The sequence below is a fragment of the Hyla sarda genome, chromosome 7 (assembly GCF_029499605.1).
Source record: "Hyla sarda isolate aHylSar1 chromosome 7, aHylSar1.hap1, whole genome shotgun sequence".
NCBI lineage: Eukaryota > Metazoa > Chordata > Amphibia > Anura > Hylidae > Hyla > Hyla sarda.
The window spans coordinates 209,070,814-209,080,087 of NC_079195.1; positions in this window are offsets into that span (position 1 = coordinate 209,070,814).

Consider the following 9,274-nt stretch of genomic DNA (forward strand, 5'->3'; position numbering starts at 1 on the left):
AGAGGATACACCGCTGACTCGCTTTCGGTCCCAGGCCCATATTGTTGGAGACCGATATAAAGTACAAAGCGGACCCCGACCTCTTCAGTCTACAGGAAGTGCTGGCAGTGAGAAGCAACATGGCAGTCACAGCGATCCACGTGCACCAGGTGTCCCAAGATGGAGCCAGAGGATCGAATGCTTGCCGTAGTGGCAAAGATGTTCCACCAACTATCAGATCGTCTGCATGGATTGTCCCTCAGGGCTGACGACGCCTGCATGAAGGTGCCGCTACCCTAGGATGATGGTGAGTGGGCTGTAACCCAGTGGACGAGACACCGGCAGATTCCAGAGGGCCATTGCCCGTGAGATTGTTGCCTCACCACCGCAGCTGGGGTTCCTGGGCTGAGATCCCGATGGAGGAGTCTGATGTGAGTACCCTGGCTGAAACCAATTTTTCTACTCCCTCCTCCACTTCCAGCTCACAGCACTTCCTCAGTCACCAAAGCCCTCAGCACATCCGCAGTCACCACCGCTCCCTAAGTGGCTGTTCGGCAACGAGCCGAGTCTCATCAAGTACATGCGGGAGCACCTACTTGCCAGGAAGCCCTTACCCCCAGTTCCTCCGGCCTAGTCCGAAAGGGCTAAGAGAGACACAGAGGTGGCCGCCATCATGGAGGAAATGAAGGCCCAAAGGTTTCAGAGGTATGGGCCTAAGCCATTGCCCTTTGAGGAAAGGCAACTACAGCAATAGGACACAAAGCAGTTAGAGGACCTGTACATTCACCGACTGGAGCATCCCCGAGAGGGTGAGTCACCCGTAGAGTGCCGATGTGCCACAGTGATAAAATTTGACCATGTCCGGGGATTCAACACCATCATGGACTGTCACCATGGAGGCATTCTCTTAGTCAACAGGAGAGCTGTGCAGAGAGAGACTATCTCCCCACAGAAAAACATTCTCTAAAGAGGGGGGAGATTGTTGAATGCACCCCAGTGAAAAGCTTACGAGGGGAATGGGCAGCTGCTGTCACCAGACCAAAGAATCCTACACAAATCCCGTTCGCCTATTTCCCCTCTGAAGATTGGGACGCAGATCCCTTCGGTCTACTCCCTCCAAGAGACAAAGGAGCAGTTGTCCAGGAGGAATATTCTGATCCACCAGAGATGGATCCTAAGTATCAAAGTCATTTACCTCAAGGTTCCTGTACAGATGTGCCCAGGCCTACTCCTATGAGCGAGGAGTTTTGGCCTGACCATCGGGCACCAACTAATGTACCCAGGCCTACTCCAGCTATAAAGGAGGTGTGGCCGAACCAGCGGGTACCCACAAAAGTGCCTGGGCCTACTCCTGCAGTGGCGGAGATTTTTCCAGAAGAACAGGCACCAACCACTAACCCCTCTGTGGCGCAAGCCGCTGCAGTGCAGGTGGTGGTTACTGTCAGCCCCACCATCACCAATTCCAGATTGTCCCATGTATCCTGGGACACCCATATTGACCCAATGCAAGGGGCCCAGTCTCGCAACCCTAGGTTTATCTCACAGCCTAGGACCCCACCCAGCAGACGAGACTGGGAGAGAAAGAAAGCTCTCTAAGTAATTCTGTGTACAGAAAATAACCAGACTTGGTCGCAAGACTGACTGTTGTGCAGTAGCACCTGTAGAGGGAGAAAAAAGAGAGGACAGCACCTCGTGTATTATCCTAGACACCAGGGTCCCAACCGGGACTGGAGTAGTGAGGTCTCTTTAGATTAGTCGCTGACCAGATAGAGAATAAAACAGGCATATCACCCCTTAGGTGTACTTGATGTAGAGATGGAGCGAACTGAAAAGCCCAAGGTCCAATGGGAGAGGATAGAATCTTCTCTCATACAGGTAAGGAAAGGAGCAGAAAAATACGGAACCTTGAGTAGGCGTTGATCACAGGATCCAGACCATTCAAAACACAATTGTGTCAGAGAAAAGTGCCGGGAGGCTCTATCTGTATTAACAAACTTCCAATGATGCGTTTCGGAGGGTATTTCATCTTTCCTCAGATTGCCATACAGGAATGAGCAACAAACAGTGCTCAGTGCACAGTGGGCGGAGCTAGACATACAGATCAAAATTGCTGATATGGATAAAAAAATATAATAAAACTCCTTAAAACAGTCACAGTCAATAATAATCAAAGTGCACAGTTAAGTTAAAGCATTAAATTATTCCAATTTACACGAGCAGAGTTACATAACCACAGGTCAAAGCATGCCCTCTGCTCTCATGCTCCGGCAGTGTTGCATGAGAGCGAGGTTCAGTGAGATGTAAATAAACACCAGTGTATGGTTGTAATAGCGTAAACATCAGGGAGTGCAGTGGAGATGGTAACTGAGAACGCGTCGCCAGGGCCGGGACCCACGTGGGGACATCTGACCAATCACAGACGTGGATGGGGAAACTCACAGAACGGAGATCCGCAGATGTCTCGCGCTGTCAGTGGTGATGTCACAGGCTGCTGGCGGCGTTCCTATGAAGAAACAAAGGCACAGGTAAATGTATATATCAATTATAATGGCAATCATTCATATCAATAGAGCAATATATTAAGTATGTGATGCACTGTGCAGTATCCAGTGAGATGCAGAATATTAATTAACAGCAAATTGCCACATAAGAGAGCAATCTTAACTGGGAACCCAGAATGAATGTCATATACAGTAATAACATTTATCAACAACATTGTATGGTACTCAGAAAATAATTATTTATATATACCTAAATTATCAGGTAGCGCTTGTATATAGGAAGGAACATACATTTATATTCCTCTGGAGAGCATAATTAAAGGTGCAAAACACAAAGCTTATATTATAAATAAAATGCTTATTTGTGATGCTAGTAGAATAAATACAATATAAGATAAGATGGAATTTTAAATATGAATTGAATTAAGATGGAGTAAAATTATGTGGTAGCAGCATAAATGGTAGCAAGGCACTCTAAAAATCTAAATAGTATCATGCGCAATCTAACATCTAACTGTAAGACATATAAAATAGTGGAGTAAGACAGGACAAAAAATAAAATAAAATAAAAAAATGCATGATAGCAATATGGATACTGCCAGCGCAGTCTAAAATCAAAAGCCAAATAAATATAGGTGGAGTGAGGTAGAGCTAGGAAAAATGTGTAACCTCTGACAAGTGTATTTGCATCATTCTAATTGGCCCACAAGTGAAAAGAAGGAATATGCGAATATTCACATATGCCAATATAACGAATACGCGATATTCTCGAATATAGGACGAATATTTGTCTATATATTCTTGAAATATCGCGAATTCGAATATGGCCAATGCCGCTCATCACTAGTTACAAGATGACAGTAATATTAGTAGCAGCAGAATATCAGAAGGATTGGGGAAAGGAAACTCCCTTAATACAATAAACAATAAACACAGAAGGACTGGAAATAATTATATATATGGCAGTGATCCCAAAAATTACAAAGAACTTTCAATTAACTCATTAAGACCAAGAGGCATAAGGGTACGTAATTTGAAAATCCAATAGTTTCCATGTCTTTTTAACATAGGGAAGCGCTGGGGGACTTCTCTAGGGATTCTTTCAATGGGAATAACTGTAATAGCTTCAAAATTAGAGTTATGGACTTCTACCAGATGTCTGGAGACACTATGCAACATAAAACCCAAATTGGTATTGCTCCTGTGCTTATTCTCTCTTTCAGGCACTGTGTTGTACATCCAATATATTGTAAACAACAGGGACACTGGAGAAGATAAATAATGAATTTGGAGTTACACGTTAAAAAGGACTGTATAGGAAAAGATTCATTTGTAACTCTAGATGTAAGTGAATTAGCTCTATTGGAGACCTGAGCGCAACATTTATACCTGGGGAATAGTGTTGAGCGGCATAGGCCATATTCGAATTCGCGAATATTCGCGAATATATGGACGAATATTCGTCATATATTCGCGAATATTCGCATATTCGTTATATTCTTGTTTTATTTTCGCATTTGCGAATATTCGCGCATACGAAAATTAACATATGTGAATATTCGCATATGCGAACATTAGCATATGCGAATTTTCGCATATGCGAATTTTCGCGCGGCAGTCTCACACAGTAGTATTACAGCCTTCTTTACACCACACAAGCTGGAAGCAGAGAGGGATGATCACTGTGAGGTGTGCTGTGAAAAAAAAAAAAAAAAAATAACGAATATTCGTAATTACGAATATATAGCGCTATATTCGCGAAATTCGCGAATTCGCGAATATGCGATATTCGCGAATAATATTCGAATTGCGAATATTCGTGAGCAACACTACTGGGGAAACCACACTTAAAACAACCTTTTTTGTCTTTTAAGTGTGGTTCCCTCAGGTTGGCTTAGAATTTTTATTATTCTTTAGCCAGCTAGGCGCTAAGATGTTACGGAGGGTAAGGTTTCTCTTGAAGGTAACCACAGGCCTAGGGGGTAACAATTTATTAAGATAGGGATCCTGTTGGAGAATGTGCCAAAGCTGGGATAAAATCTTCCTAATGTCCTTATTTTCTCTTCAAAAGGTAGTGATAAAGTTAATAGACCATTTGGGGTAGACATGTGCAATTCGGTTCGGCACGAATGTCTAAATTAACGAATTTTACCGTTTTCGTGCATTCGGACCGAACCGAATGCACGAAAACATATATTGAACATTCCCGAATAGCCACGATAATACGAATAGCAAAGTAAGGAATACATTCGTTATTTCCCAACCATAATGCTGTAAATAACGAATGCATTCGTTATCTGTAAACGAACGTGAAGAATTCATTCTGATAACAAATATAATAAAAAGGATATAGAGTTTGATTTTTCGGATACATTCGGTATTCGGGTACATTCGGTAAATCTTTTTATTCTTTTTTTGGACTTTAGCGATCCTAAAAAATTATGGAGATACCTTTTTTATAAAAATTTCGTAGGGTATCATAAAAAAATCATAATAAAAAAGATACAGTGGTGATGGAAAAAATTGTATCTAATGAAATGTATCATTTTTATTATGAAATGTTTATTCATTTTTAAACAGGGATCAATTTATGTGAGCGGGTAAAGCACTAAAAATGTAGCCGACAATAATGAAAATGTAGTGTGTGCTTGTTTTTCACTTTTTTTTTAAACATTTTTAGGTAGTACTACTACTCCCAGCATGGAACACACTCTTCCATGATGGGAGTAGTAGTTACCTGTACTAATTGACAGATCGCAGGGGTCCCTTGCGATCCTCTTGTATAATGTATAGATGCGCCGGCTGCTCTTCTATGGTCCCCTGCACTCACGTATATGTACACATATTCATATTTCCCGCAGAGCTGTGATTGGCCAGATGGTTCCAGCCAATCACAGCTCTCTGTGAGAAATAGGAATATGTGTATATATACGGCCGTGCAGGGGACCATAGGAGAGCAGCCGCTGCATTCATACATTATACTGGAGGATCGCAGCGGGTGTCAGGAGTGATACCCGCAGTGATCTTTCCTTTACTACAAGTACTAATACTCCCAACATGGAGCACACTCTGCTCCATGCTGGGAACTGTAGTACCTGTATTAATAGACAGATCGCAGCGGTTACACTCGCTGCCATATGTCTACTAATGCAGGTACTACAGCTCCCAGCATGGAGCAGAGTGTGCTCCATGTTGGGAGTATTAGTACCTGCAGTAAGGGACAGATCCCAGGGATGTCACTTCTCCTGACACCGCTGCGATCGTCCTGATGTCAATGTCGGGATCAGCTGTTCTCAGGGCTACAGAGCCGGGAGAACAGCTGACGCTGAGCTGTAGGTATACGTCGTATATCTACTGCCCAGCAAGAACTTACAGTGAGCCTGCAATGTATATACAGTATACACATTGCTGGCTCACTTAACCCCTTGCTGAGCTGTGCGCTATGCGCAAGCCCAGCAAGGGAAGAGTTAACTTACACTGCTGGACAGTGTAGGTTAACCCTTTGGGCGGTATACACTATATACAGCTATCTATAGATAGCTGTATACAGTGTATACAGAAGACGAAGTCCAGCTTACTTCCCTCGAGTCCCGGGCGGGGTTCGTGAAGCTCCGCCCCCTAGTGATGACGTCATTAGGGGGCGGAGCTACAGAAGGGAACAAGGCTAATTAATCTGAAGCTCTGTTCACATTGTACGTTTTGTATAATGTGAACAGACCCTTCTGGCAGTGTCCACCCAGACAGGGAGACTCCAGCTGTTGCTAAACTACAACTCCCAGCATGCCCAGACAGCCAAAGGCTGTCTGGGCATGCTGGGATTTGTAGTTTTGCACCAATTGGTGGCTCCCTGTTTGGGTAGACATTGCATCATGGGTGCTCTCCCCAGCGGACAGCGCCAAAAATGTCATAACCAATTTTTTGTGTTTTTTTCTTCTCGTTTCAGATCCGTGTATGCAGAGGATTACTGCTGATTCGATGGATTACGGCGGATTATTTATTTTTTCCTTTAATAAAATGGTTAACGAGGGCTGTGGGGGAGTGTTTTTTTAAATAAAATAATTTTTCCAATGTGTTGTGTTTTTTTTTTTTTTTTATTGAATTTTCAAGGTTAGTAGTGGACGCTGTCTTATTGACGGAATCCATTACTAGGCCAGGGCTTAGTGCTAGCCCCAAAAACAGCTAGCGCTAACCCCCAATTATTACCCCGGTACCCACCGCCACAGGGGTGCCGGGAAGAGCCGGTACCAACAGGCCCGGAGCGTCAAAATGGCGCTCCTGGGCCTAGGCGGTAACAGGCTGGCGTTATTTAGGCTGGGGAGGGCCAGTAACAATGGTCCTCGCCCACCCTGGTAACGTCAGGCTGTTGCTGTTTGGTTGGTATCTGGCTGAGAATGAAAATACGGGGAACCCTATGCGTTTTTTTTTTAAATCTTTTTATTTAAATTTAAAAAAAAAAAAACGCATAGGGTTCCCCGTATTTTCATTCTCAGCACAATACCAACCAAACAGCAACAGCCTGACGTTACCAGGGTGGGTGAGGACCATTGTTACTGGCCCTCCCCAGCCTAAATAACGCCAGCCTGTTACCGCCTAGGCCCAGGAGCGCCATTTTTGACGCTCCGGGCCTGTTGGTACCGGCTCTTCCCGGCACCCCTGTGGCGGTGGGTACCGGGGTAATAATTGGGGGTTAGCGCTAGCTGTTTTTGGGGCTAGCACTAAGCCCTGGCCTAGTAATGGATTCCGTCAATAAGACAGCTTCCGCTACTAACCCTGAAAATTCAATAAAAATAAAAAAAAAACACAACACATTGGAAAAATTATTTTATTTAAAAAAACACTCCCCCACAGCCCTCGTTAACCATTTTATTAAAGGGAAAAAAAATAATCCGCCGTAATCCATCGAATCCGCAGTAATCCTCTGCATACACGGATCTGAAACGAGAAGAAAAAAAAACACAAAAAATTGGTTATGACATTTTTGGCGCTGTCCGCTGGGGAGAGCACCCATGATGCAATGTCTACCCAAACAAGGAGCCACCAATTGGTGCAAAACTACAACTCCCAGCATGCCCAGACAGCCTTTGGCTGTCTGGGCATGCTGGGAGTTGTAGTTTAGCAACAGCTGGAGTCTCCCTGTCTGGGTAGACACTGCCAGAAGGGTCTGTTCACATTATACAAAACGTACAATGTGAACAGAGCTTCAGATAAACTAGCCTTGTTCCCTTCTGTAGCTCCGCCCCCTAATGACGTCATCACTAGGGGGCGGAGCTACACGAACCCGGCCCGGGACTCGAGGGAAGTAAGCTGGACTTCGTCTTCTGTATACACTGTATACAGCTATCTATAGATAGCTGTATAAAGTGTATACCGCCCAAAGGGTTAACCTACACTGTCCAGCAGTGTAAGTTAACTCTTCCCTTGCTGGGCTTGCGCATAGCGCACAGCTCAGCAAGGGGTTAAGTGAGCCAGCAATGTGTATACTGTATACACATTGCAGGCTCACTGTAAGTTCTTGCTGGGCAGTAGATATACGATGTATACCTACGGCTCAGCGTCAGCTGTTCTCCCGGCTCTGTAGCCCTGAGAACAGCTGATCCCGACATTCACATCAGGAGGATCGCAGCGGGTGTCAGGAGGAGTGACATCCCTGGGATCTGTCCCTTACTGCAGGTACTAATACTCCCAACATGGAGCACACTCTGCTCCATGCTGGGAGCTGTAGTACCTGCATTAATAGACATATGGCAGCGAGTGTAACTTCTGACACCCGCTGCGATCTGTCTATTAATACAGGTACTACAGTTCCCAGCATGGAGCAGAGTGTACTCCATGTTGGGAGTGGTAGTACTTGTAGTAAAGCGAAGATCACTACAGGTATCACTCCTGACTAGTGTTGAGCGGCATAGGCCATATTCGAATTCGCGAATATTCGCGAATATATGGACGAATATTCGTCATATATTCGCGAATATTCGCATATTCGTTATATTTTCTTTATTTTCGCGTATGCGAAAATACGCGCATGCGAAAATTATCATATGTGGAAATTCGCATATGCGAAAATTAGTATATGCTAATTTTCGCATATGCGAATTTTCGCACGCCAGTCTCACACAGCAGTATTACAGCCTTCTTTACACCACACAAGCTGGAAGCAGAGAGGGGTGATCACTGTGATGTGTACTGTGAAGAAAAAAAAAAAAAAACGAATATTCGTAATTACGAATATATAGCGCTATATTCGCGAAATTCGCGAATTCGCGAATATGCGATATTCGCGAATAATATTCGAATTGCGAATATTCGCGAGCAACACTACTCCTGACACCCGCTGCGATCCTCCAGTATAATGTATGAATGCAGCGGCCGCTCTCCTATGGTCCCCTGCACAGCCGTATATATACACATATTCCTATTTCTCACAGAGAGCTGTGATTGGCTGGAACCATCTGGCCAATCACAGCTCTGCGGGAAATATGAATATGTGTACATATACGTGAGTGCAGGGGACCATAGAAGAGCAGCCGGCGCATCTATACATTATACAAGAGGATCGCAAGGGACCCCTGCAATCTGTCAATTAGTACAGGTAACTACTACTCCCATCATGGAAGAGTGTGTTCCATGCTGGGAGTAGTAGTACTACCTAAAAAATGTTTTTAAAAAAAGTGAAAAACACGCACACACTACATTTTCATTATTGTCGGCTACATTTTTAGTGCTTTACCCGCTCACATAAATTGATCCCTGTTTAAAAATGAATAAACATTTCATAATAAAAAAGATACATTTCG